Here is a 26,022-nt window from a genome sequence, read left to right on the forward strand (position 1 = left end):
GGAGATGTCAAGATGACCGGCAAGGCCCAGGCTACAGTAGAGAGAAATTAGAGAGATGACCTGAGAAATGCAAAGGGGAGAGTGGAGGGGAAGGAGAGAGAGAGAGAGAGAGAGAGAGAGAGAGAGAGAGAGAAACAATAGCAGCTCTTGTGCTGCCAAGGGTTCAGGTCCTGGGATCAAATGATAAATGAAGGGGCATCGTAGAGCCAGCCTCAAACCCTGAGACTAAACCCAAAGAGCAGTGAGCAGCCAGGCTCACCCACTCCCTCCCTCGTCCTCCCCACTGGTGCTCCCTAGTGGGCAGCAGAAGACAGAGTTTAAAGCCTTACTTCAAACAGAGCTGACTCCCAGGGGATGGGCAGGAAGGGTTTATTGGAATGGACACAGGGTTTATTGTGGTGTCTCCTAAGACAGGGGTTGCCTCTGTGGGAGCCTCCCGGCTGGAGGCGGGAGCCCTTCTAGACCAGTCCTCTGGCCCTGTTGTTCGCCTGGGACTGTCTTCAGATGGCTGCAGTTATCCAGGGAGATGCAATTGGCAGATCAGAAGTCCTTGATTAGACCTGCAGAATGTCAGAATTGACAAAGATAGCATCCTGTCCAGCCCTCTCTCCTTACAGATGAGGGAACTGAGATCCAGAGAAATCACATGACCTGTCCAAATTAGAAGCTTTATGACCTGGGGCAAATCACTTAACCCTGTGTCCGTGCCAGGCAGCGAGCACCTTCCCAGATGCGCTATGTGTTCATAGTTCTTCCGATTCTCCAACCCTCCTCCATGTGGGCTTTTCACTGCCAGATCAGGGTTTTAGGGGACGATTGGCAGTCCTGAGGTCACCCAGCCCTTTTGGCAACCTGGCCACCGCATTGGATGAAACATGGATTCCTTGTCAGCCAGTACTTCCTCAAGAAATATTTTTCTTAAAATTGATGGTACCCCATTTGGCTTCACTATACACCCTGTCCTCAGTGGGGTAGAGTTAGCTCTGTACCGTGTTGTTCTTCATCTGTCAGCATCCACCTCCTACCCCATCCCAGAGCTGTTTTCTCTGTCCTGCCCAAACCCACGTATTGGTCCCTTTGTTCTCTGCAAATCCCTCTCTCCTTCCAGTTGTCTGAGCTGTATTTTTCTTGACGACTACTTAAGCCTCTGGATTTCTCCTTAAATATCAGCTCCAGGACGCCTGCCTGATGAGCTGAGGTCATTCCTACCCTCAAGTGACCTGGTGAATTAAGCAACAATACCAGGGATTCCAGGACAGTGAGTTTGAAGATCAGCATCTTTGCTGGCCTGGGGGGAGGCCCTTGGCCCTTCTGGAAGTGGGCAGAATGGAGCTGACTTTCACGCAGGCTTCTAGAGGGAGGTGAGCATGACCATGACTGTCTGCCTCTCCAGGTGAAGAGTGCCCAGCCCTCTGCTCTCCGGTCAATGGCTCTGAACTTACCGAGCTGAAGCCAGCACACAGAATTTGTTCTATTCCTATTCTGTGTGAAAAATCCCAGGCCTGGGCCCCTCTGAACCCACAGGTGCTCAGTGCTTTCTTTCAAGGCAAGAAAGGAAGAGGAGGCCCCCTGTGTCTTGCTTCGTGCCCCCTCTGGTTTCTGCTGTGTAGTGCGGGAGGTGGAATGTTAGCAGGGATCTGGGACTCCTGTAAACCTGTCACATGCTTCTCCTCCTGTCCTGCACAGGTTTTCAAATCTTCTTCATTCTGTGGTCTCTGAGTAGCATCCCCTGGGGGATTATCTTGCCTGTAAATGTGGAGTGAGGTGTGCTTCTCTACTGTCTTTCCTCCCCTTGGAGATTCCAGAATTCAAGCCTCTGGTGAAGTGAAATGAGCCTGGGAATGAGAGGGAATGCCTAGGCTCGACCACTGTCTCACGGTTAGCCTTGACAAGTTCCTTCCCTCACGGCGGCCTCTGTCTCCTATGAAAGGGGGTGCTGGGTTGACCGGCAATCCCTGGGGCCCCTTCTGGCTCAGACATACTGCTGATAGTCTTCTTGTTCTCAGTGTCTTTTTAAAGGATCCTGTGTGATTTATCTTGGTATCTCTGCTCCCCTCCACTGCACACTGCTATCCATGCAGTAATGACATCAAAACACCCACACTGTATCTCAACAATCTGATGAGATAAATGCCTCATCCTTGGGCTCTGTGGACACAGAGTAGCAATTCTCCTATTCCATTATCAGAGCTCAGAAAACACGGGCTGCCAGGGATGAATAGGCAGGCATGCGGATCACCATGTGCGTGTCATTAAGCACATTCTCCCAGCCCCAAAGCCCCTGTTTTCCCTAAAGCTGCCTGACGTTTTCCCTTCCTCTACCTTCAGAATAGTGCCTCTGGGCTGGTTAGCTTTTGAGAATGTGTTGGGAGGTCCGCCGTCAGAAACATATGGCCTGGTTATCCTGCATACAGCTCCAAGTTGGATGCACTAGCAAATGGCCAGGTCCTGAAAGTAATTAAGCTGTGCATATTGATCTGGGGTGGCGCCGGGGGCCTCCAACACCTGCTCTCAGGCTCCTTCTGCAGTGTCCCTGTCACCTGCGAGGCAGAGCATGGGACTCTCGAGGTTGGTGCTGCCAGGGCTGGCATGATGCATGTGTGCCCCTTCTCCCTGGGTGGGCCCAGAGCCGGGAAGCCACATTGGGCTCCAAGAGAAGCCATGGCTGGTGTGGTCCAGTCGGGGAAATCGGCCTGGGCTGGCATGCTGGGTGAGTAGTGGGCCTCAGTTTCCCTGTAAGCAGAAAAGAGGTCCCGGCAAGGTCCTCCCACTTCCAGGAACACTGTGAGAGTCTGGGGATATAATGGGAAAGCACTTGGGGAGACTTAGAGGGAGTTCACATATCAAAAGGTGTCATGTATGGAACTAGGCAGGCGTGGGTTTGAATCTTGATGTGTGACCTGGCAGATGTACTTAACTGTTCCGAGTTTCTCTTTACCTATCCGTAACCCAAAGGATAATAGCACTACGTTGACTGGTTTTTGTTAATAACAAGTGCATCTATTATTTAGTGAACTGGGTTCTTCCCAAAGCCCAACAGAGCACAAGACACATGAAAGGTGCTCAAGAAATGTTCCTCAAGTAAAGGGAGACTAGGGGTCTGCTTCATACTCTCCTTTAACCCCCACACCAAACCTATTAGGTACCTTAGGATTATTATCCCCATTTTAAATATGAATAGAATGAGGCCCAGAGAGGCTGAGTGATGGGCTCAAGGTCACACAGCAAGGAATGGTGAGATAAGCCCTATTCTATAGTAGTTGTTAGCACTTCCTGGGAAGTTTGGCAGTAGGGTGTGGGCAGAACTGGGCAGGGAGGGAACAACTGAACACCCAACTGGAGGCGCCATATTCCATCCTCAAAAATCCATAGCTCTCATGATGCCTCACAACACTAGATGTTACCATGCGCACTTTACAGATGAGGAACTGAGGCTCAGAGAGGGAAAGAAGCTGAAGAACTGCTGCTGGGTCCAGCTTGAACGTGTCCAGCTGACAGAAACTCTTGCCCTCAGTAGGATCTTGAGCCCTGGCCAGGCAGCCTGCATTGAGCTCCTGCCCTCCCCAAAGAGGGGCACCGGGATGTCTCAGACTGTCCAGGGCAGTAAGCAGGGAGCCCGACGCGCTGGAATTCCTTCCATGTGGCACTTCTGGGAGGGGTATCACTCCCCCCACCCATGATTCTTGGGAAATCTTGGTGTTTGGTTGGTCTTGCCAGGCCTGCTCCTCTGTTCTTTCAGTCTCAGAGCACTCACCTCACATCTAACACCATTCAGAATCGATTGCATATAAAATGAAGAGTGGTTTTTGTTTTGTTTTTTGTTTTTTGATTTTTTAATTTTTTTCCACTGTTGTCATCTAAGAAACAGGTTTTAAGGGTCTTTGATTCTCTTCCAGAATAACAACCAGATGGGGCCTCCATTTATACTAAACAGCCTGTGCCTTTTGTAAGGGACCAGTTTGTTTTCATTTGGTGTTGAACCTTGACTTGCTCCAAAAGTTTTAATCAGGTAGCTACTGAAAGAGGCAGAGACTCAGAGGGCAAATGATGCCTTGTCCCTTTGAAGGGAGTCCAGCTTTCAAGGGTATGGCAAGAGCAGGCCTGAGAGCCCGAGAGGTAAGAGTTGGAGAAGCCAAGGGTCACTGGCAGGATCTGGGTAGATCCATACTGGGTGGCTGGACCAAAGAACACTGAACCATGCAGGACTCTGGCGTGTTTGTTGATCGACTTATCCAGGGCTCAAGCCAGCTGCTTTTGTTCCAGAGGATTTCATGGATTAACTCCCAGAGCTTTGGAAAATTGTTTCTTTTTAAGAAAGGGAAGTTTGGAGGTGGCTGCAAAGGAAATGCTTACAGACAGCCTGGGGGGGCTGGGGAGCTGGGGAGCTGGGGGAGCATTGGAGAGGGTAGGAGGCCGCATATTTGTTGGGGCGATGGCCAGGGACTCCCAGCAGGGGAATCAATGGACTTCTGACATCCACACTCTTGGGAAGGTTCCTCCTAGGATCTCTTCCACCAAGTGCCAGATCTGGTGGAAAGAGGAGTATGGATGCCTGAGGCCAGGAGCATCCTGGGCATGAAGCTAGACCACAGCAAGGACTCCCCAGGGCTGAAAGTTGCTAGGCACTGGGGTAGGTTTCCTAGGGAGACCGTGGCTAGAAACACCATCTGCCAAAGATGATTTAGTTCCAGAAGAGGCAAGGGAAAGAACAAAATGGTCTTTCCTGTCCTAGTTAATCTCAGTTCTGTTCGCTCAGGCTGAGTATTCCTTTCCTGAAGTAGAAATGAAGGCAAATGCACTCCTGGGCAAATGGTCTTGTAGGAGGAGGGCCCTGCCTCCTCGGCTGCCCCCCAATCCCCTGCCCCGGCCTGGCGTCTCCAGAACTGGTCCGTTCCCTGCCCGCTGTCCTGCCCTGGCAGCAGGCACTGGCAAGCCCACATGTGCTGGTAGGGAGGGTGTAATGGGCATATGATTAAATACTCATACTTTGTCAAAACACTGACAGTTACAAAATGCCTCCGCATCTACTCAGGGAAGGGTGAGCAATGAGCAAAATGACTTCAATATGCAAAAGACATTCCTTGGAGGCCAGGAGGGAATACTAATCCTGGAGTCAGGAGGAGTCATGGGGATTAGTGCTTGATTTATAAACTGGCTGAGAGAAATCAACTAGCCCCAATCTGCCTGAATTCTACTATCCATATGTATGCTTAAGGAGATGTGCCCGCTTTGGTTTGAAAAGCTGTCTCCTGTTTGTCAATGGGAATGAGAGTAAAGTACCTGAGCAGAGTTGAAGGTGGAGGAGCTCCAAGCCCCTGAGTTCTGGATTCAGCATCACACGCCGCCCTCCAGACAATAGACATATGTTGTCCTGGGGAGAATTTGAAAAATGAGAAGGATGATTGCCTATTTTGGATGGGTCTGGATATAACCACTCCTGGAGGCAAGGAATCAACTAGCCATGGCAGGTTTTGTTTATATATCTTCCTTGACTAAATATGAAGAATGGGTATCAGGTGTCTGGTCACATCACCATAGGAAATGGAATTTTATGCTGATGCTTCAACCAAGAAGACTTTTATTGAAGGGCATTTTCACAGAAGGCAAGGGAGCCGGCAAGGCTGTTGAGGCCCCCAGAGCCAGAGTGGACTGGGTCAAAGGGGAGGAAATTATGTTCTTAGAGCCCAGTGAGAGCTGGAGCTGGGGAGGAGGGACCATGAGCTGGAGACCATGGTCATGCAAGGACACGGCCACTGCTGGGTCAGTGGTACCACATCAGGTGGGCGTGGAAAGAGAACACCTGATTTCTCTTCTTTCATGTGTTCCAGTGTCCTACGGGTGCTTCTCATTGGCCAATCCAGCCTGAAGCCAGAGAGTGGGAACACCTGGAAGACACAGTCCATAGGCATCAGCCTTTCAGGACACAGAGTAGGGTGGGGAGGGCAGATAGTGGATCTAAGGGAGGCAGCAGAGAGCAAGTGCTTATTTATAGCATTAGTTTAGCCATCTCTGCAAAGCTCTTCCTGAGAAGGGGAGTTTATAAGGAGATAATCCACTTTCAGATTGTTCTGTCCCCAAGACTAGCATGCCTACCGCAAAACACATTGCTCAAACAATATGGGAACTCTGAAATATCCCACATTCACTTCCTTTATTGGCAAAGTATCAGCTTTGGGAGGGCAGCAACTTTGTCTTTTATTACCAGTTGTCTTGAGTAAATTTAATAGCCCCCACTTGTGTATCGTGCCTCACACTTTGCAGGAGAGAGTAACAGAGTAACTGAGACACCTTGAGGCTGACATAATGGTGACAAGGTGGCCCTTTTGGGGAGTGAAAATGAGCAGACCTGACTCAACCAGGTCCACAAGCACTCTAAAGATGCAGTAAGCCCTCTTTGGGCAAAGACTACAGCCATGCAGCCCAGCAGGAGCCTGTGGTAAGGGAGGACAGGAATCAGGAAGCAGAGCTGGAAGTCACTAGACTGTCCCTCTGGCTGAAATCTGTCCTTGAATATGTCTCAGGTAGGACTTATGGTTCCTAACTTCTCTGGCATCCTGAGGCTACTATTCAGATGATTCTTTAGGATCTTAGAGTCTTAATCCACTTTAAGGGGAGAGCACGTGAGGTCATTAGCATATCCAGGCCAACCAGATGGTCATTTCCCTCCTGGGCCAGGCCCAGTGATAGGCAGGGATGCAGTCAAGGTGAGAAGGAACAGAGAGATAAAGGACAACAGACGCCCTTTTTGCCAAGGGCTGATGGTCTGTGGCTTGTTCTTTAAGACCATCATGGACCTGTTTGGGATAACGTCCCCCACCACTCTTTCTCATGTTGCTGTCTCTTGCTCTCCAGAATCTTGCTGGGCACTCCTCTTCCATGGTGTCCTGGGGTGGGTGGGCTTTGTCATCTACAGCCTTTAGGAGGCAGCCAGCTGCCTCTACTCAGGTTGGGCTGCTAGGGCCTGGAATCTGGTTCATGATTTCCAATGCCAATTTGGGTGAAATGCAGATTTTCCTCCACTCTGTATTTCTCTTTCTCCATTCCATCCTGAATAGAAAAAAAAAAAAATGTCTGTAGATTTAAGTCTAAGGTGCAGCACTGGAGCTGGTATTTTCCCTTTTGACATGAAACAGAAAATGGAGACATCCCTGAGACTTGGGAGAAGCATTCAGAAAGGCTCTCCCTTACTCAGGGTCACAAGCTAGACAGCCTGAACTCAAGCCTCTAACTGGCTGTGTGCAAGTTATTTAACATCTTGGTTCTTTGGTTTCCTCGTCTGTAGTGTGGGGATCACCATCATATCGACATTAGGGCTATGCAGGTGAGGACCGAATGACTTAAGGTGTGTAAAATATGGCCAACAGTGCCTGGTGTCCAGTGTGCCACATATGAACATTTGCTATTATTACTACGAGGCATACTCTTCTGGGCAGGGCATCCTCCTGGGCTCTGGGGATGTGGAGCATCTGTGAGGCCGTGAGGTGGCAGACATCCCTCAAGCCTCTCTTTCATCAAGAAACTTGCAGTGAGACTGCCTGCTTGAAGATAGAGTCTGGATCCACTCCACAGTCTGGCTTCCAACCTTACCTACTCTTGCTACAAATACCAGCCTCACCAGGGAAATCTGTTAGTCCTTGTCCCCCGCCCCCCAGATTTGCTGTTACCTGGGGATTTACTTCTATGTTTTTAACACTTCTTTAAGAACACAGAAGAAGGAGTTTCTTCCTAGCAGTTCTTGCAGGGACTGGCATTACAGGGATTTGCACAGATGGTTTTGTAGGGCGTATCCACTCTGAGGGAGTTGAGTTCTTTCTTGTCTCTTTGATACATCAGTATTGTAATGTAGAGACAGCTCTGCCTCTCAGATACCTGTGAGGTGGCAGCAGGAGGGCTGTGACTATTGCCTCGGGCCCTGTCTTTTCCTGAAACAGAGGCAGGTCACCATATGACCAGTGCTACAGCATATTTATCTGTTCTAATGAACACATGTTTATAGGCCCAGGACATGAATAAAGTAAGTCCACAACTAAAAGACATCAATTTATAGGCAAGTAAGACTCTGATGTTGGCCCTTAAAAAGGAACTACTTATATTATGTGTTATACTTTAATATTGTCCCTTTTAGAAGCAAAAAGACTCAATGATACCTTTGCTTATTACTATATCTTAATTGTCAAGGCTTATTTACTGATAGGACTATCATTTCAAATCTAAACATCAGTAGCTCAAAATGGGGATCCAGGAGCCAAGGCAAATGGCATTAGGAGAAGAAATAGAACTGGTAGAGAAGAAATCTTACTCTTGTGCAGCCTGGGGGGCCCCTCTGGGTGCTGGGTTAGGACACACAGGGGAGCCAGTATCCTGGGGACATGTTCTTCCTTTCAGAGCTGGGGAGAGGACCTTCATCTTTCCTGGGAATCAAAAGAAAACCAGAAGAAGAATCTAGCCTCCTTGGAATGACTTGGCAAACAAAGCCCAGACAGACAGAGGTGCTCAAGGAACTCTGTAAGCTGTCCTATGGGCTACTTGCAAGTCATTGGGCCCCATCGAGAGTGTGCCTGTAGAGAGGGAGAGAGCCATCTCCCTGGCTAAGCAAGAGTCCCACATGTTCAGGAGGTGACAGGAAAAGTAGACATCAGTGTGAAGCCCTGGGAAGGTGGCTGGTTCATGAGAGGCACCATGGTGTAGACTCAGGAGCCAGCTTGCCCACATGGGAACCTGGCTCCACCACTTCTGGCTGTGTGACCTTGGGCAAGTTCCTTTACTTTTTTGCCTCCCAGGGTTCTTATCTGCAACATGGTGATGATAATGGCACCTACCTTGGGAGGTTGGTCTAAGAATTATTTGAGCTAAGGCATGCTACATGTTTAGGATAGAACCTGGAATATACAAAGTACCCAAGAAGTGGATGATGATGATGATGATTAAGGATTGATCAAAGAAAGGTTCTACCTGTGCTCGCTTCGGCAGCACATACAATAAAATTAGAAAGGTTCTTTCTACCTTTTAATGACTTAAGGTCAGTCCAACATCTTCCTTTTACTTTCTTGCCTCATCCAAGGTTTAGTGGTACCAGATTTTGGCCTGACGATTCTACAAATGTTTCCCAGCCCCATGAGGAATGCAAAGATGATGATCAATAGAACCATCTTTGGCTTAGGCAAATGTGGGTCCTAGATAGAAGTTCTCCTGAGTTCATATGAGAGTCCCATCGGGAGCTTGGCTAGGTTCTGAGTAGTGCAGAAAACAAGAAATTTCCCACAGGATTTTCAGGACTCCTACTCTTTATGGCAGGAGCTAGCACAAAGCAGAAAGTGAGAGACTCATGGGGCCTGGGATGTGTTGGTTGGAGTGGGCCACTTCCAGAAAGAGAGTTGCACTGCACTGGTGCTGGAGATGCTTCTGGATGCTCGCCTTGGGCAGGCTTGAAAGATGAACTATGCTCTCATACCTGAAGGGCAAGGCGTGGTCTGGTGGCAGAGAAAGGGAGTAGGTGAGGAGGCTCTCTGCTCCTCTCAGAATGCCTGACAGCAATTGTATGCAGGATTTACCCTTGACCCTGGTGAGCGCTTGATGGGTAGCTGTTGATTGACTGTACAGTGTAATGAACATGGGTTTTACATGGAAGCTTCTAGCAGACAGGGCTTGCTCATCTGAGTTCTGTGTAGCACTCAGCAGGAATGATCTGTGCCCTGGGTTTAAGGAGTGGCATGATATACTTGGGTGTTCCATTGGCAATGATGATGGTGATGGTGATGGTGGCAGCCTAAGAGTACATGTTGCTTCCTACATGGCTTTATCCTTTATAGCAGCAAGTCATCATTCTGCCCGACCTGTTTCTAAGCTGGATACCCAGCAGCCATCTCAAAAAATGCTGAGGAGCCCAGGTATCTACCAGATATTAGCATCTTTGCATAGTTATAATAAGAAAAAGCCCCGCTGGCTTCATTTATTCAGCTGTGAAGTATCTCTTGATGTTTCTGAGCTGTGAGTGTTCCCTTCATGTAGTAGAAGGAGGCTCATCTCAGAAGAGGGAGTGTTTACCTTTGTCCCATTGAGAGAGGTCCCAGCATGTTGCCACCTCCCAGGGGGCCTCCCGTGCCCTCCCTAAGTTGCCGCACCTGGTGGTTGTTCGGTTCAGACTTGAGAAAGCTATTATAACAGTGATGGTGAGCATGGCAACCTTGAGTGGAGCGTGGTGGGCGTCGTACAGGAGTGATTTCTAGTTCTCATGACAACTGCATGAGGTAGGCATTCATATTTCCTGGTTTCAAATGGGGAAACCAAGGTGTAGAGAACTCAAGTGTCTTCCCCCAGGCCACCTAACTAGAAGCCAGGGCCACTGGAACTCAGCAGGTCTTTGTGACTCCCAGGCTGTGACCTTTCTGCAGCCCAGTGCAGGGGTGCTGTCTGGAGCACGAGGTGATGGGATTTGCCTTAAAGGAGCCCCAGATGGTGGAGGAGTGCCAGGGCGGGCTGGCAAAGAGGCTCCCGGCTGGGACGGGATGCTGGCTCCCCCGATCCTCGAGGGTCAAGCATGGGACGAATGTCTCCGTCAGTAGATGCTGGTCCCAGGCGGCCAGGCCTGCTGGCAGCGGTCCCGGCCTGGGCACGCCCTGCACACTTCCTTCAGTGCGCAGGCCTCTTGACAACGAATGACGGCTGTGATTCAGTGCTTGCTCCAGTGGCAGGAGAAACGCGGGTGAAACAAGGGAGAAAGGACTATAATTACCTCTTAACACGTTTCCACATTTCTCTGCTGTCAGAACAGTTTTGTTTTCTGATTTATTTTGATCTCCTTGAAAATTAGTTGCTGCAGTGCATTTGGTATGTAATCGCTGTCCTGTTAGTGAGCCGTCCTCATGGGCAGTGTGAGCCCAGCAAACATGATTCTTCTCCCCTTTCCCCAATTTGTGTCACTTTCTGTGTGTGTCCAGAGCAAGGGGAGGTGGATGACCATGTGGTACTAAGTGTGTCCGCTGCCTTGTCTGTGCACCCTGGCTTTTCACCACAACCCTAGGAGGGGGCAGTCTTGCAGGCAGTGTCTTTCCAGAAGCTCCTTGCCTCCTGTGGACTGCCTAGTGGGCATGCAACCTCAACTCTTCTGCCCTAGCTTTCTTTCATTGTCAGCACTGGACTCCCCACCCCCTACCCCACAGGCATACGCAAGTCCCTGTGCATCCTCCCAGCCTCCAGCCCCACAAAGCCCTCACTCCCACCTTTGGCCTGCCACCTCCACCTGCTCTGGGCATGCCTGCACCCACTCATGGAGCCCTTATCCACAGAACAGAGAGAACTGGGCTGGATGTCCCTCTGCCCACAAGCACCATCAGATCTGTGCACCATTTTTCATGGAAAGGTAGCTGCTTTTAGTCAAACTGCATAGAGGCTTTTTGTCCCAGGTTAGGATGAGAAGGGAGCCACTACGGTGCCATAGCAGCTTGGGTGGGGGAGAAGGGAGCTGGCACTGTAGAATGGTGAGGTGTTCGGCACCTTCCAGGGGTGGGTATCCATTAGCAGGCCCTCTCAGGAGAGGGTTGCTGTAATGGATGCTCCCGAAACAAGAAGTTTAGAGCCAGGAGGAAACTCTGCCGTCATTGAGCCCAGTGACTTTATGATTCAGTGCCTATGGGTAGGGCAGGGATATGCTCAAGACATACAGCTGGCTGGCAATTCTGGGCTAGAATCTGGATTTTGATTGCATACTATCCAAAAGGAGGCTGACTGGCTTCCTGGGAGCAGACAGCTGCCCATGTGCAGGGATTTGGGAGAATCTGCCATTTCCTTCCTGGGAGTCTATAACCCAAAGAATCCTTTCTCCTAACAAAACTTGGTACAGAGCAGGAAAGGTCAGGGCTACTTTGGTTCACATGCATGAGGAGGAGCGGAACGGAGCCCACCTGTTCAGCTTCCCCTGACTCCACAAGGCGGCCCCTCAGGTGTCTCTCCAGAACCTTTAATACCCCATGGAATATAGTGAGAAAACATTTAAGGCCCCTATTCACAGGGCAGACAAATGGATGAAAACATGCACAGCTTCTACAGTTTAGCATGGGTATATTTCCCAGAGTAATTGAAAGCAGAGACCAGGACTATAAAAGAATGGGGTTCCCAATAGGACAGTTGTTGAATAAGGAGATACTTGGAAGCAGAAGGAAAGTTTGCAGCCTGGGAAAAGCAAGTTCAGCTGGGGTGCTTTTCCCAAAAGGGTTGAGGGTAGACTGGGTCAAGAAATGGGAAGGGAGCCTGGAAGCTTGTGTACCTGATTCAGGGGTGCAGGGACCAGAGCAGATCTCAAATATAAACTCTAGCCATTCGATGAAATTACCTGGAGTATACAAATTCTGGCACCTCTGCTGTGACCTGAATTCTTTCCAGCATGCCAGAAGGGCTGCAGAGTCACTGCAGAAAATCACGCTAAGCTTTCCTTTTCCTAAAATCACGCTAAGACTGTACCCTCACCTAATGTTGATAACTAACATTCACATAGCACTTCATGCTCTGTAAGGCACCCTCGTAAGCTAGGTGACTCTTCCAATGCCGCACAAGTTTTTGGTTATTACCGTCCCCATTTCACAGATGTAGAAACACAATGAGCCATTGCTTTAGAAGCGCCATTACTAGCAGTGACTCCTGACAGCTATATTTATCAGCTCATGGTCTAGAAACATTTCGTTTAATTCATCTCTCTCTTTCAGTAGACAGGCAAATGGAAGGACACGCACACACCTCTCTCTTTCTTGTCCTGAGGATAGGTAGGGAAAGGATTTTGCTCCTGGTTTCTCAGTAGCAGTTTCTCTGTCTTTGCTCTCTAACAAAAGACCCCTTCAGAACCCCCCTGCTCAGGCATCTAGGGAGGCTTCAGGCAGCAGTGGGGCCCCCAGAACTACCACAGGCTCCTAGGAAGGACTCCAAGAGAATGCCCCAACACCAGTCGTCTCAAGGATCCCAGCAGAGCAGGGTTTGAGTCCCTCACACCTAAGTCTTGACTGAGTGCCCGGGGCGGCTCAGGAGCCTTCTCTCTCTTGCCTCCTCCACCTAACAGAAAAGTGGCTTCTGTCCTCTCCTCCCTCCCATGCCAAGGGCTCGACACAAATGGGTCTGTTTTCTTTAATGCCCCTTTATTGCATGTTAACACTTAGTTCTCAGACTTGATCCTATTATACCTACACTGACAAAGAGCACAGCAAAAGGGCCCAGAGATATTACATTAGAGGCAGAAACCACCTTTAATCTGATCACACTGAGGTGGTTACATATTGTCACCGCTTTTCGCACAGCCACCAGCACCCAGGGCACTAATTCCTGGTCTATTTCAAGGCTAGCAGTGGGGACCCACCCTCCCTCCTCCCCACAGCATGCCTGGAGAACAGATGCCAGGAACTTTGCCCTTGCTGCTAGTATGGTCCACAGGGCAAACAGTGTACCTGACTTCACATTTGAGAGGAACAGACCAATGTGTGAAGTCACCAGAGACACCCAGATGTTTCCTCCTGGCTTGTATATCTCCCATTTATTTTTAAAGATGTTTTTGTTGGGGTGCCTGGGTGGCTCAGTTAGTTAAGCATCTGCCTTTGGCTCAGGTCATGATCCCAAGGTCCTGAGATTGCCTGAATCCTGCTTCCTGCTCAGCAGGGAGTCTGCTTCTCCCTCTGCCCTTCCTCTTTCCCCTGCTCCTGCTTGAACTCTCTCTTTCTCAAACAAACAAACAAACAAACATAAATAAATAAATGAAATCTTTAAAAAAGATGTTTTTGTTTACTGGGGTATATAATTTTCATACAGTACAATTATTTCATTTTAGGTCTACAATTCTATGAATTTTTAAAAACGGCTTTACGGAGGCATAATCAACCTACAACCAACCATTCATATTTCTAGCTTGTACTTTGAAAAGTTTTGACATGCATGTACACTTGTGAAACCGCTACCATAGTCAAGCCAGTGAGCATATCCATCACCCCCAAAAGTTTCCTCTTGCCCCTTGGTAATTCCTCCAGCTCATCCTCCCCATCCTCCTCTGTTGCTTTCCATCCTCATTGTTCATGTTTCCCATAGTTTTTTATAAATGGAATTTTGTACGTGTGTGTTCTTTTTCAACTGACTCCTTTCATTCAGCATAATTGTTCTGAGGTGTGTGAATGTTGCTGGACGTATTGATAGTTCACCCCTCATTTCTGACTGCTGTTCCATCATATGGATATACCAAAATTTGCTCACTTGTTGATGGCCATTTGGCTTGTTTCCAGTTTGAAGCTAATCAAGTAAAGTCACAATGAAAACTGATGTAGAAAGAAAGAAAGAAAGAAAGAAAGAAAGAAAGAAAGAAAGAAAGAAAGAAAGAAAGAAAGAAAGAAAGAAAGAGAAAGAAAGAAAGAAAGAAAGGAAGGAAAGAAAAAGAAAACTGATGTATAAATCTTCCTATGGCATGTGCTTTCTTTCTCTTGAATAAATGCCAGGGAGTGGAGTGGTTTCATCATATGGGAGTGTATGTTTAACTTTCTAAGAAGTTGCCAACTGTTTTTCAAAGTACTTGTACCATCTTTCACTCATATGACAGTTTTGGTTTTTCAATATCCTCCCCGACACTTGGTATGGCCAATATTTTTCATTTTTCCTGTTACATGTATATAGTGGTATCTCATTGTGTTTTCAATTTGCATTTTCCTGGTGACTAATGATATTGAGCATGCTTATCTGCCATCCACATATCTTCTTTAGTGAAGTATCTGTTCATATATTTTGCCCGTTTTATAACTGAGTTGTTTTCTTATCATTGCATTTTGAGAGTTCTTTATATATTCTAGATACTAGTTTTTTTTTTTTTTTTAAGATTGTATTTATTTGTTTGACAGAAAGAAAGCACACAAGCAGGGGGAGCAGCAGGCTCTCCGTTGAGCAGGGAGCCTGATGCAGGGCCCAATCCCAGGACTCCGGGATCATGACCTGAACTGAAGGTGGAAACTGAGCCACCCAGGTGCTCCATAGATACTAGTTCTTATTAGATGTGTGCTTTGCAAATATTTTATGTCAGTCTGTGGCTTGTCTTTTCTCTGTCTTCTTTGTTTGAAACCAGTTTCCATGTATGTGTGGGTCTATTTCTGTGTTCTCTATTCTGTCCCATTGACCCATTGGTCTGTCTTTACACCAATACCACACTGTTTGGATTACCATAGCTTTATAATAAACCTTGAAATCAGGTAATATTAATTATCCCTTTCACTTTGTTCTTCTCTCTTCCAAACATGTTGTCTGAACTATTCTAGATCTTTTGCATTTCCTTTTTTTTTTTTTTTTTTTTTTTTTGATCTTTTGCATTTCCATATGAATTTTAGATCTGCTTGCCAGTTTCTACAAGGAAAAGTTTTTGTTTCATGTATTTGGAGTAGGTATATAAATATTTAGGGTTGTTATGTCCCTTTAAAGAATTGCCCCCTTTATTGTCGTGAAAATATCTTCTTCATCCCTAGTGATACTCTTAGCTCTGAGCTCTACTTTGCCTGACATTAATGTGGCCACTCTGGTTTTCCTTTGATTCATGTTAGTATTATCTTCTCCTACCTTTTACTTTTAACCCACTTGTATCTTTATTTTTAATAGTTTCTTGTAAGCAGCATATAGTTGGGTCTTAATCTTTATCTGATCTGATTGTCTCTTACTTTTAATTGAGGGTATTCAGACCATTATATGATTATCAATATATGGTGAGGTTTATCATCTTGTTATTGTTTTCTGTGAGTCCCATATGCTCTTTTTTCCATTTTACCTCTTTTCTGCCTCCTTTTGGATTGAATATTTTTTATTTCATTTTATCTCTTAGCTGAAATTCTTTGTTTTGTTTTTATTTAATGGTTGCTTTAGGGTTCATAGTGTACATTCTTAATTCATCACAGTCTACCTTCAAGTGTTACTATACCACTTCCATTTAACATAGGAACCTTACAATACTATAGTCACATTTCTCCCTTCATGGTCTTTACACTATTTTCATACACTCTATTTACACATTTCTTATGAACCTTATAATACACTATTATTTTTGTTTATGCAGTACTTCAGAGAAAAAAATATACATACATTTCTGTTTGCCATTCTTCATTCCTTTATGTAGGTCCCCATTTTCATTTCATATCTCGTTCCTTCTGGTGAGAGGACTCCTTTAACATTTCTTGTAGTGCAGGTATACCAGTAATGACTTTTATATGTCTGAAGAAACAAATTTTAACCTTTAGTTTTGAGAGATATTTTTCACTTAGTATGAGATTTTTTGACAATTTTTGACAACTTTTTCTTTCATAATCTAAAACTGCTATTTCACCATCTTCTTGCCTGCATTGTTTTCAACAAGAAATCTGCCATCCTTGTCTTTGTTCCTCTGCACATACATGTCTATGCTCTGGCTACTTCTAGTGTTTTCTTTTTATCACTGGTTTTCAGCAATTTGATTATGATGTACCTTGGTATGTAGTTAGTTTTTTTTTTTCATGTTTGTTGTGCTTGGAATTCATCAAACTTCTTGAATCTATGAGTTAATATTTTAACAATTAAATTTGGTAAAGTTTCATCATTATTTCTGCAGATATTTTTTCTGTCTTCTCCTCCCCATTCTTGTGAGAATTCTGATTACATATATATTAAGCTGCTTGAAGCTGTTATACAGCTCATTAATGCTTTTGCCATTTTATTTAATTGATCTTTTCTTCTTTAATTTCAGATAATTTCTATTACTATGTCTTCAAGTTTACTAGTGTTTTTTTTTTTTTCTGTCATGTGTAATCTGATGTTAATCCCAGTCAGTGTATTTTTATCTCAGATGCAGTAGTTTTCATCTCTAGATGGACTATTTGGATCTTCTTAATATTTTTTGTGTCTCTCCTTAACTTTTTGACCATATGGAATGCAGTTATGATTATACTTTTAATATCCTTATCTGCTAATTCTAACATCTGTGTCATTCTGGATCAATTTAAATTGATTTTTCTTTTTAATTTGGGTCTCATTTTCCTGCTTTCTTGCATCGGATGAAAGACATAAATTTTGCCTTGGTTAATGTTGAATTCTTATCAACTCAATTAATTCAAAATAACTTTATAAATATTTTTAAACTTTATTCTGGGACTCAGTTAAGCTATTTGAAAACAGTTTGATCCTTTTTTGTCTGGCTTTTAATATTTGTTAGCCAGAGAAGCATTTGGCCTGGGGATGATCATTTCCCACAACTGGAGCAAGACCATTTTGAGTACCCAGTGCCCTGTGAATTATGAGTTTTAACACTCTGGTTAATAGGAACAAGCATTATTCCCAACTCTGTGTGAGTACTGGGCACTGTTCCCTTTAACCCCCTTGGATGGATGGTTCTGTGGCAGAAAGACCCTAAGGTGATCTTCAGTGATTCCTGCTCCTTCTTGTTCATACCCTTTGTGTAATCCTCTCTACTCAAGTGTCAGTAGGACCTGTGGCTTATTTCTAACCAGTGAAATATGACACAGATCATTATGGGATGACCCTTTTGTGACCAGGTTATATCACGTGGTAAAAGTGATGGGTGTCTCTCGCATGATTGTATTATGTTATATAAGACTTCAACTTAGAGCTGGAAAGCTTCCCTGTGAGCTCAATGACATAAGTGGTCTTGTTGGAGAATCCCACATGTCAGGGAACTGCAGTGTCTAGAGCCCAAGGTTGTTACATAGCCACAAGGCAATGAGTTCAGCCATCAATCTAAATGAGCTTATAAATGGACTCTTCTCTGGTGGAGCCTCCTGATATTGTTATACCCCAGCCAAAACCTTGACCACAGCCTTGTGAGGCTGTGAACAGAGTACCCAACTAAGCTATGCCCAGACTTCTGACCTACAGAAACAGTGAAATAATAAATATGTGTTGTTTAAGCCACTGAGTTTGTGGTAATTTGTCACACAATAATAAAAACTAATATAGTTCTTTCCTGTGCCCCAGGCAGTTCCGTCACATACATGCACTGGTCAGTACTGTGCTGAGTCACCCAAGGGGACTATTTACAGATCTCTGGAGTTCTCCTTTTCCTTTCTATTGCTCTGTCCTATGAAGTCTAGCCACCTCGGTCTCCCCAGACTCTTTGCTCTATCTCCTCAACTCAGGGAGTCTGCAGGCTCCACCTGAGCTCTCCCTCTTCATACTGTGGCCCACAGACTCTAAGGGGACAGTGACCTAGGACAGTCATTCCCACATCTTGACGATCTCAGGCAATGCCTTTGTTGCCTGATGTCCAGAATCTTTAAAACCATTCTTTTAGGGGATCCCTGGGTGGTGCAGTGGTTTGGTGCCTGCCTTTGGCCCAAGGCATGATCCTGGAGACCCGGGATCGAATCCCACGTCGGGCTCCTGGTGCATGGAGCCTGCTTCTCCCTCTGCCTGTGTATCTGCCTCTCTCTCTCTCTGTGTGTGTGATCATAAATAAATAAAAATTAAAAAAAATTCTTTTATACATTTTCCCCCTATTTGTTTTAGTCTTTGGTTGTTTCAGATGAGAGTATAAATCAGGTCCCTGTTATCCCATCCTGGCCATAAGCAGAAGTCTCCAGTTGGATGAATTTTGTCAAATGTATACCATCATATAAGCACAATCACAGTCAATTTGGGAACATTGCCCTCATCCCCCAATATTGCCACATACCTCTTTGTACTTATTCTTTCCCTCAGCACCTGGCAATCACTGATCTGGTGTCTAACCCTACAGATTTGCTTTTTCCAGAATATTGTATGACTCTACAGTATGTTGCCTTTTGAGTCTGGTTTCTTTCAATTTAGCAAAATGCTTTTGCAGTCATCCATGTTATTGTATGTAGCTGTGGTTCATTCCTATTCATTGCTGAGTACTGTTCCACAGCATGTGTATCACTGCCCTGTCAGCGACATGGGAGTAATTAATCTAAAGAGCCATAGATATTAAGGGAGAAAATAAAATTCCATGCAGCAAGCCTAAATCTTTCTGCCTTCCCTCCTTTCTTCTTTCTTTCCTTCCTTCTTTCCTTCCTTCCTCTCACCTTTTTGCCTTCCTTCTTGCCTTCCTTATCTTCCTTTAGAAAAATCTACATAGATTTACCTAATAATTTGATAATGATTATTATTTCAAAACTAGCCCAGAACTTTTCAACCTATATACCCACAGACTGAGACATCTCCCTCTATCCTCAAAGCCAGATGACTGGTTGGAAATTCTGGAAGGAAGAGATCCAGGGGTGACAATTCTGGAATTTGATGGACTTGCAATGACATCACACTTTGGAGGCTGGATTGGGATACATCCAGTTTCTCCTGCTTTCTCCTCCTTCTTTCCTATTCCCAAAGTAAGGACAGTCTTGAGAGCCAAAAGGCACCGGACAGCCTGAATGCATTCCTGGCTTACTGAATTTAATGCTTTGATACCCTGCCCAACAGGAATGGAGCCTGTCTGAGGACTGAGGCGGGACTGGCAGCTCTGTGGAGGTTGAGTGTCTCCCATGCAGGCCTTAATGGCCCTGCCTGAGGCAGTGAGTTTAGGAGAAGGTCACCCTGACTATTTCTTCCCCCATAGCCACATCAGAGGGGAGAATGACACCCAGGCAGGAACTTAGGAGGAGGAGATGAGCGTGCTCTGTATGTGTGTGAACAGGATGTCTGAGCCAGCTGTGCCCACTGAGTGAGCTGTCAGGAACAGGTGGGTCTCACCCAATTCCTGCCAGGGAAGGGGTATGAAGCAGGAGACCTGCAGTCTTTCTGTAGTAGGTCTCCATAGATTTAGCTTTCTTCAGGTTTGGTTAACTCACTTAAGACCCTTCCGCATTCTCAAAGGAAGGTTTTCAGCCCAAGCAATAGCATTCTTAAGAAGTCTACAAGTAGCCTCAGGACTGTCTAGCAGCTCAAGATGCCACCGAGGACCAAGGCTCTTTATCACTCCACTCCCTCATACTATGCCTTTTCATACTTAGACTTGTTTTCTCATTTATTCAAGAAAATGTGCGAGTAACATTTTCTGCTGCAGCACCAGGCATCATATCCACACTCAAGGCAGGGTGAAGGAGGAAGATGTGCCAGCGGCACTTAGTCCCTTTTAATGCAAAACAGACGCTTTCCCAGAAGCCCCAGGATAATAGTTCTTAAATTTCAATATAAATGTCACCTGGGAGTCTTGTTGAAACACAGATTTGGGACGCCTGGGTGGCTCAGTGGTTGAGCGTCTGCCTTTGGCTCAGGGCGTGATCCTGGAGTCCCGGGATCAAGTCCCACATCAGGCTTCCTGCATGGAGCCTGCTTCTCCATCTGTCTATGTCTCTGCCTCTCTCTGTGTCTCTCATGAATAAATAAATAAAATATATTAAAAAAAAAAAAACACAGATTTGGATATGTAGATCTGGGGCAGAGCCTGAAAATCCACATTGTGACCAAGCTCCCAGAATATGTTGGTGTTGGTAGAAACTGCATTTTGAGAGGCAAGGTGCTAGGCTCCCTCTCCTTCATCTTTTTGCCAGAACTTAGTCACATAATTACAACTAACTACAAGGGAGGCTGACAAAGTAGCTTGCTTTTTTCAGGCTTTAGAGTGGGAGGGGCAAGAGAAGACAGAGTGACTTTGTAGGACTCTCTGCTAGAATTTTTTTTTTTAATTTTTATTTATTTATGATAGTCACAGAGAGAGAGAGAGAGAGAGAGGCAGAGACACAGGCAGAGGGAGAAGCAGGCTCCATGCACCCGGGAGCCCGACATGGGATTCGATCCCGGGTCTCCAGGATCGCGCCCTGGGCCAAAGGCAGGCGCCAAACCGTTGCGCCACCCAGGGATCCCTCTCTGCTAGAATTTTACTGAAAATGCAAGCTGTGGGAGATTCTGAAGTCACAGGTTGGCTGGGACAAGCTAGAGCCTTTGTCCCCACAAGGGAGAACCATAGACCTGCTTACACTATGTCCACACCCAACACACAGGGATGGGGAATCCCTGCCCCAAGCTGTCAGTCCTGTGTGCTAGGCTGTGAGTGAGCTGAACTGAAATGTTACTGGCACATTTTCTTATTACAGTGCTGCTCAAACTTTAATGTGTATATAGTTGCCTGATTTAGGGAAACTGTTAACATGCAGATTCTGACTCAGTACATCCAGGACGGGGGTCCAGGACGTTGTGTTCTAAACAAATTCCCAGGTGCTGCTGCTGCTGCTGCTGCTGCTGCTGCTGCTGCTGAGGATCCTGGGCCCCACTTTGAATAGAAAAGGCCTCAAAGATAGTTAAGTTTTCCTTCCTGACTTACCAGCAGTTGCTCGTTACTAATTCACCAGGGCAACCAGCTGTTTGTGGGGATGTTATCAGGTATTAGAAATAGACCTGTGGGGGCTGGGACAACCCTGGCTATGCTTGTTTCCTAGGCAGGGGGGCCTGGAAGCCTATAGATCTCATTCCTTGCTTCCTTGGGCCCCTGCCTGTCCCAAACAAAAATGAGCAGTGTACCCTGGGTGAGAAGAGAGAGCAGCCAAGCACATCTTTCAACAGCTCTTAACTTGCTTGGCTCCAGCCACAAAACAGGAACACGCCACCCCTGTCTCAGGCCTGGCCTTCCGGAAGTGCTAGGGACTCAGGCCCAGCTGCATGCAGGGCGATGTGTTGCAGATGTCCCAGCTTCCCTGGCATAGAATGGGCTTCAGGAGGGTGGGGGAGGGGGCTGGGCGAAGCTAGGAAGAGCAAGAAAGAAATACATTTTCTGTGAATAATTGTGCTCAAGGGAAAAGCTGAATTCTCTAGAGCAGAGCTTTGATTTTTTTTTTTTAAGTAGTGGGAACCCAGTTACTGGAATTTCTTCTGAATTAAAAGCCAAACAAAAGTTTCTTGTGGTTTCAGTTACACAAGAGGCTGCTGCCAAGATGGAATGAATTGGAAGAGCTGCTGAAAGGAGGAGACTATGAGGGGCTGGGGGATGAGGGGTGAGCAGGACAGGACCTCAGGGCCTGTCACAGAACAGTTCTCTTGGTTGAGGCACGCTTCCCACTTCTACGCTGTCAACTTTTTTAGGGAAAGAACTGTACCAACCTTCGGGGTGGGGTGTGTGTGTGAAAGCGATGTGTACACTCTGAGACATGTACACATGTAAGTGATTAGCGTGCCTTTGTAATTTACCATAATTTGGGGCCTTGTACTCTATGGGGTCTTGCTTTGTCCGGTTTCCTTGGCTGATTGGCAGTTGGGCCAGAAGGCCGTCCTGCCCCTAAGCTACAACAAGGCTCTGGATTTGGCCTTGCTCAAATGTGAGGCCCCAGCGAGGGGCAGGGATAACCAACTGCCATTGGTAAACTCTGAACTTCATTATTCTCAAGCCTCCTCCCACTACCTTCCCGGTAGCCACAGAATGGGCGTGGCCACGGCGCGTCCCTCCAGCCTGCGCTCTATGGGGAGCCCTGCTGGAAGCCAGAGCGAGCCTGGAGTAGGACAGATCTGCTCCCGGCGGTGCCCAGCTTCTTTCCGGGGGAGAACCAGGTGACCCTAAGTGCTGGCACCTGCTTGTCTCCCAGACCCCGTTCCCTTGCAAGAAACTCTCCATGTTTCTGCATATTTACTTACTAGGAATTTTTCCTTCCCTGGATCAAGTGATTTGGAATGGCTCCTGAGAGCTGACTGAACTCCTTGCTCTGAACTCTGCGTTCAGTACTCAGAGTGGACGGTGGGAGGAGAGTTTACACCACAGCAATAGGCAAGGCTGCAAGTCGGGGCTTCCCCGCCGTGGTGCCCTGTAAGGTGGTCTGTGAAATGCTTCCAGCACACCACTTGTGAAGGTAGCATGGAAGCTGGGGGAGAACCTAGGTAGCAGAGGAATCCTCCCTCCTCCCCAAGCCTGTGCTGGCCATCTCAGAGCAGCAGCTTGTTGGAACCAGGAGCTCTGCTCTCTGAAACTCTGCAGATGCTTCCTGACCCAAGAGGGTTGATCACTTGTGTTGGAGGGTTCAGCTGTGTTCCAGAGCTGGACGTCCTCCAAACTGAGTTGTAGACAAGACTGACTTTCTGTGTTCTTTGCCTCCCTTCCATCCCCTTCCATCTTCTTTGACATTATTTCTACTCTTTTTAAACAACCTGCCTCTGATCTGTGTGCTCCAAGAGAGATTGGTGCCTCCCTACCCAGGGACATTTTGGGGGCAGGGGTGGGGATTGTTTTATTGGGGATTAAAGTTGTAAATCCAAGGGATACTGCACTGCTGGTGGGGTTTGGTCACTTCTCACTGGAGGGAGGAAAGTACTTGGTAAATTGCACGGCTTTTCATACTCTGTAGTATTTCCAATCATCCTCTGTTTAGGATGGGAAGTCTCCCTAGAGACCCTTTAGTTCAGCCCTCATTTTACAGGTAAGGAGGTTGAGGCCCAGGGAGGTTTCCCTGGGGCTAAACTCTAACAAAAGTGAAGGTCTCCCATGCCTTTGCCTGTTGGCTTGCTTGAATGTTGAAAGGGCCCTGGCCTCATGTAAATCACGGCAGACTGCCAGAGTTACTAGAATGAACAGAGAATCACCCAGCTAAATGCTCATCATTTCTATCGGGCCATTTCTGCCTTGTCCTTTTTCTTTGCAAAGAACTTTGAAACTAGACTGGCCTGTTTGGCTTTCCTGTGGACTTCATGTCAAAACTCACTGCGGCCTGGGAAACAGGCTCCGTTGTTTACAGGCAATGGGAATAGAAAATAAGAGCCTTGATTGTCCTGAACTCTTACCTTTCTTTAATTAAGGAATTTGAGGAAATGTCCTGGAGACAGGTATTCCTAGAATAAAATTCTTTTGAGGTGAAGCAAGCAGAGGAAAATGTGTGTTAGGCAGCGTGCTGGATTTTAAGGGCCCCTGTCTATAGGATGCACACCCAAGGATCTGCTGTAGGCCCCTGTGGGGAGGACATCACGGTAACACGGAGCCTGGAGACCCAGTGACTAGTTTTTTTTGTAGCAGTCTGGCCTTGAGTTCTTCTTGCTGGTGGAAACCCATGTTCAGGAGGTTCATTCAGCAGCTCAGATGGCTCTAGCGCAGATGAGGTGCTAGGCATCGGCAGGCTGGTAGCAGAGTGGGAGCTCAGTCCCTGCCCTGGAGAGCTCACTGGCCAGTAGGGGGAGACAAGCCAAGAACAAATCCCTATGTAACTTAGGCATTAGTGCTCTCCTGAGCTGCTCTCCTCTGGAGAGAGGGAAATGGAGTCAGGGGAATAATTCCTACAGTTTTGTTGTTTCTTACTGACTGGTACTCCTCACAGGATAAACGCATTCTTCACTGTCCCAAAAGAGTGGGTCTCAGGTGCCGACATTTGCCAGGATGATAAATGGTGGTAGCTGCCTTCCACTCCAAGCACATTGGAACCCCCACAGAATTTTCAGCAGATTTTTATTCTCTTTTTCTGGAGATAAAAATCCAAAGTCCAGGAGTGGGGGCTTGTCTAAGAAATTTAGATGTTGGGTGTCTGTTCTGGCTAACTGCTCTCAATTACCCTCATACAGGAGGTTCCCACAGGAGTCTGTTTCCGGGTGGCCATTTAGACCCCCTCTGGATTCCTCATCCTGGGGACTTTCTTTCCTTTCTGGTCTTCTGGTACTTTTAGTCCCTCTTCCCTTCTTCCCAAGGAGTGTTCTAGAGAAGAGGGTTTCTGGGAACTGGCACCCTTTTCACCTGAGCTCCCTGAGGTGAGGGACAGAAGCAAGTGATGAGTCATCCCTGCTCTTTTGGATTGTGGCCCAGACACATGTGCCCTTATGAAGTGTCACTGGATAAATGACCAATGTCCCTCGAGGCATGCTACTCATAGTGCAATTCCAGAGAAACAAGAGGGTACGAATCAAAGCAGTTCATTTGTTCAGTGCTTCCTCAGTAGTTGAGATCATTGCCCTGAAGAGCAGTTTCAGCCTGCATGGTCTAGAAGTTGTCTTGTCTGACGATTAGCTATGTCCAGCTTCATGATTCTGGGTAAAAGACACCGTGTGCCATAGGGAGCAACTGTGCGGATTCTTTAAATTACTAATTCTCATCTGTGGCCACACATTAGAATCCCCTGGGATTAACAGCAACAATGCCCAGATTCTCAGTCTAATGAAGCCTCTTGGTTCTCAGACTTTAACGGTCATCAGAATCACCTGGAAAGCTTGGGCCGCACCTCTGAGTTTCAGGGGCTCTGGGATGTGGCCTGAGAATGCATATTTTAGTAAGCTCCCTGATAATGCTGATGCTGCTGGCCAGGGACCACACTTGGAGAATCACTAGTATGGGCAATTCAGTGATAACTCAGAATCTCTACTTGTGTGACCTGAGCATCAGAATTTTTTCAAACTCCCCAGGTCATTCTAATGGACAGCTGTGGCTAAAAGACGATACTAAGTCAAAGGTTTATTTCATCATCTGATAACTATTCTACGGTTAGATTGTGTGCCAGGCACCATGTGGCAGTACAAGGGATATTTAGGAGTTCCACTGATCACCGAGCCATCAGAGGGAACCTAGATCTACCCAGGGACATCCAGTGGTTTTCCTTGTCCTCTTGAGAAGTGAAGTTAGACTCGATCTCTCACTGCCTTTTTCTCTTGAGCATGAATGTGTAGCAAGCTGCTGATAGCAATGTCATTTGCCCTAAGCCTCCTTAGCTTTTCCTGCTAGCCTCTCCCTAAGGTTTGATGATTTCTTGCCAAATACATGATGATAGGCTGTTTACCTCACTCTGGAGTTGAAACTCTTGTGCAGATTCTGTTCCCCCTGGGCAGTTCAGGGACCAATCAAATCACCGGCCATGGCAACCCAGAAAGCATCATCAGTTGCTCTGGAATAGGTTGATTGCACCCAGAAAGTACCCTTTCCACTCCTTCCCATTAAGTGTGTTTGCAGTTCCATTTTCCTCTTTGAGTCAGCTCTTCTGTTACCGGGCTGGTGTTTTTGGATAGGGTCTATGTTTTCCGAGACCTTCAGGAGTGGTTCTTCTACCCAATTGGGGTGCAGGGCTGAGAACCTCCCTGTGTTCTATGCTTTGTTTCCTTGGCATGTCAGACTATCCCTGGTCTTGTCGGGGATAA

General features: G+C 46.6%; 1 protein-coding gene and 1 long non-coding RNA gene across 42 annotated transcripts in view; one reads left to right on the forward strand and one right to left on the reverse strand.

The window, feature by feature from the left end:
• CACNA1C (calcium voltage-gated channel subunit alpha1 C) overlaps positions 1–26,022 on the forward strand; it is a 746,185-nt gene that overhangs the window by 297,334 nt on the left and 422,829 nt on the right. The gene's annotated exons all lie outside the window — the stretch shown is intronic.
• LOC140617714 (uncharacterized) overlaps positions 5,556–26,022 on the reverse strand; it is a 29,316-nt gene continuing 8,849 nt past the window's right edge. Inside the window, exons 2-3 of the long non-coding RNA XR_012017904.1 lie at positions 16,078–16,206; positions 5,556–7,047 (exon numbers count right to left, since the gene is read on the reverse strand). This is a non-coding gene — a long non-coding RNA (uncharacterized lncRNA). The remainder of the gene's footprint in view (positions 7,048–16,077; positions 16,207–26,022) is intronic.

Source organism: Canis lupus, chromosome 25 (genome assembly GCF_048164855.1).
Source record: "Canis lupus baileyi chromosome 25, mCanLup2.hap1, whole genome shotgun sequence".
Classification (NCBI taxonomy): domain Eukaryota; kingdom Metazoa; phylum Chordata; class Mammalia; order Carnivora; family Canidae; genus Canis; species Canis lupus.